Source organism: Nomia melanderi, unplaced genomic scaffold, assembly GCF_051020985.1.
Source record: "Nomia melanderi isolate GNS246 unplaced genomic scaffold, iyNomMela1 scaffold0185, whole genome shotgun sequence".
Classification (NCBI taxonomy): Eukaryota; Metazoa; Arthropoda; class Insecta; order Hymenoptera; family Halictidae; genus Nomia; species Nomia melanderi.
Window position 1 is genome coordinate 67,501 of NW_027475300.1, and position 3,215 is coordinate 70,715.

The 3,215-nt window shown below is 48.3% G+C and overlaps 1 pseudogene; it reads left to right on the top strand.

Annotated features, from left to right (window-relative positions):
• LOC143175773 (large subunit ribosomal RNA) overlaps positions 1 to 5 on the top strand; it is a 2,872-nt pseudogene extending 2,867 nt beyond the window's left edge.
• Positions 6 to 3,215: the final 3,210 nt, after the last annotated feature.

The window sequence follows — 3,215 nt, forward strand, 5'->3', positions numbered from 1 at the left end:
ACTTTGCGCTCCCGGGGTTCCCGAGCACTAGAATACCGTAACCGGCTGTCGTTAGCAACGACCCACCGGGCCAGGGGGCCTAAAAACCCTCTGTCCCGGTGGTACGCGCGACAGACCGGCCGGGGGTCTTGCCTTAACCGGCTGGGCCGCGAGGAGATAAACCTCTATAATAAATCCCTTGCTCAAGCTATGGTGCGCGGCGAAGGGCGCGTATCCGCCTTGCACTAACACTGTGGATACGTGGCCGGTGGGTGCACCGGTCCCTAGCGGCCACCCTTGGGGCACCTGGCGCCCCCCAAGTGTAGAAGCCTTCCCCCCGGTTAGGGCGTAAGCCGGGGGGTGACGTTGAAACGACCCTACTCGTGGGACCTGACATGGATAGGAAAAACACAAAAAACATTGGGGCTAGGGGGGATAAGGGAGAGAAGGTGGAAAAAGGGAGTAAGGTGGAGGGAGGTACGAAGGGGAAGGAAAAGGAGAAGGTGGTGACGCAGAGGACTAGTCGCGCGACTAGCTCCTCTGCCGAGGCACTGGCTCCCAGTACCTCCAGGAGTCGAAGCGTGAGCGTTAAGAGGCGTGCGGGGAGCCGTGACTCCAGCACGAGCTCTAAGCGAACGCGTCGTGGTGGTGATGAGGAGGAAGTGAGTATGAGCGAGAATGAGTTGAGTGAATGTGAGAATGAGAGTGTACATGGAAGGTTGAATGTGTCGCGTGAAATGAGTGCGAGTGCTGTGACTATTGTGCGAGAGAATGAGAGTATGAATGAGAAGAATGAAATTGGGTGCATGCGTGAAATCGGTGAACGTCTGCGCAAGTGTTTGTTTAGTGAGAGTAGTCGTGTTCTTAAGGGTGTGAGTGAGACTGTGTTGAATTGCGTGAGTGAATATGAACAGATACTTGTACGTCTGATGTGTGAAAATGAGCGTCTGAAAGGGAGATTGGATGAGTGTAAGAATGTGTCTGTGCCCGTCCAGAATGTGTGTATGAGTGGAAGAAGTTTCGCGAGCGTGGCTAGTGTGAATGCGAAGAGTAATGTGAATGTTAAACCTGGTGTGAGTATGCCGGTGATGAGTGTGAATGCAAAAAAGTATGCGGTCGTGATAAAGCCGAAAGACGAAAGTCTGAAGCTTACTAGCGACCAGGTGAAAGAAAGAGTGATGAATGAGGTAAGTAAGAAGCTGAATGTGAGAGTGAAAGCGGTTCGTAAGACACGAAGTGGAGGAATAGCCGTCGAGACGGTTAGTGAGAAAGAGATGAAGATAATGCGTGAATGTAAACAGTTTGAGAGTATCGGTATGAAAGTTGAAGAACCCAGAAAAATAGGAGCGAAAGTTATTGTGTATGATGTGCCGTGTGAGATACCGAGTGAAGAGCTATTAAAAGAGTTGTATGAAAAGAATCTGAGTGAGTGTGTGAATGAAAAAGAGTTTGCTGAGCGTGTGCGTGTGGTAAACAGAACGAATAAGAAGGATGCGAATGTAGGAAATGTAGTGTTTGAGATGAGTGTACGAATGTTTAACAAGATGATGCATGAGGGAAGAATGTATGTGAGATGGCGTGCTTGTAAACTGCGTGAGTTCGTGAGTGTGCTTAGATGTCATAAGTGTGGTGCATTCGGGCATATGGCCAAAGAATGCAAGGAAAAGGAGAGCTTGTGCCAAAAATGTGGTGAGGCAGGCCACATGAAGAGTACGTGTAAAGAGAGTGAATGCTGCCGAAATTGTAAGTTGCGTGGGAATAAGTGTGACCATTCGGTGACGTCCTTGGAGTGTCCCGAATACAAACGAATGATTGAGCGTGAACGTGCGAGGATTAGTATGGATTAATGGCTGAGTGCGTGATAAATACGATCCAGTGTAATTGTCAACGAGCGTATGCGGTTATGTGTGATTTGGGTGTGTTGATGATTGAGAAGAGAGTGAGTGTGGCTATTATACAAGAGCCGTATGTAGCCGTGGATGGATGTGTAAAGGGCTTGCCCTTAAGTATGAATGTGTATGTGTCAGACGTGGGCCACAAAAAGGCCGCCGTGGTAGTGAATGATGAGAGAATGGAATCCATGCTCGTCAGTGAGCTCACTGACGAGCATGGAGTGTGTGTGTGGATGAAGGGGGACTTTGGAGAGATGTATGTTGTGTCAGTATATTGTAGGTACGGCCAGGACCTGGAACCGTACCTGGCCTATCTGGAGCGTGTGCGTGTGAGACTGAGGGGAAAGAGTTTGCTTATAGGTATGGATGCGAATGCAGTGTCACCCTTGTGGTTTAGCAAGGGTGACCTGCATTCAAGAGAGAGTGTGATGCGTGGTGAGATGATGGAAGAATGGATAATTGGGAATGGAATGAATGTGCTGAATGAACCGAGTGAATGTTATACGTTTTCGAGTGTGCATGGCCAGAGTGACATTGATGTCACTCTGGCCAACAATGCGTGGGCCGGGTGCCAGTTTGAATGGGAAGTCAAGAATGAATGGGGTGTAAGTGATCATAATGTTATTAATGTGAGAATTAGATGTGCGAATGTGAGAGAGAGTGCTACAGTGGCCGGTAGGAGGTGGTCCAGCAGGGGTGTTGATTGGGATGCGTATATGAGTGAAGTGAAAGAATGTGCGGTAATGAATGGAATAAATGTGAGTGAGAGTGCGAGCGCGGATGAATTGGTGAATGCTGTGACCTCATGGATCCACATTGCGAATGAAAGGAGAATGAAAGAGCTGAAGAAAGGGAATGTAAGGAAGCCTGCATGGTGGACGAAAGGGTTGGAACGAATGAAGAAGAATGTAAGGAAACTGAGGAAGAAATTCCAAAGAGCGAGAAAGAGAGGAGAGAATGTTAGTGCGAAGCAGGAAGAGTATAAAAGGGGATTGAATGAATACAAGAGAGAGATTTGCAGAATGAAAGAGACGAACTGGAAACAGTTCGTGAGTAAATGGAGCAATGTGGACCCATGGGGATCGGTGTACAAGATTTGTCGTGGTAAGAAAGGGAATGAGAGATTGTGTACAATGAATGTGAATGGAAGAATGACGGATACATGGAATGAGAGTGCGAATGTCCTGCTGGACACCCTCTTCCCGGCTACACAGAGGGGTAATAGGTGTGTGAATGAGTGTGTGCAAATTGAGAGTGCGGATGATAAGGAGTTTGAATGGAGTGAGATTGAGTGTGCTGTCAAGAGAATGAAAGTAGGAAAGGCACCTGGCCTGGACGGTGTGA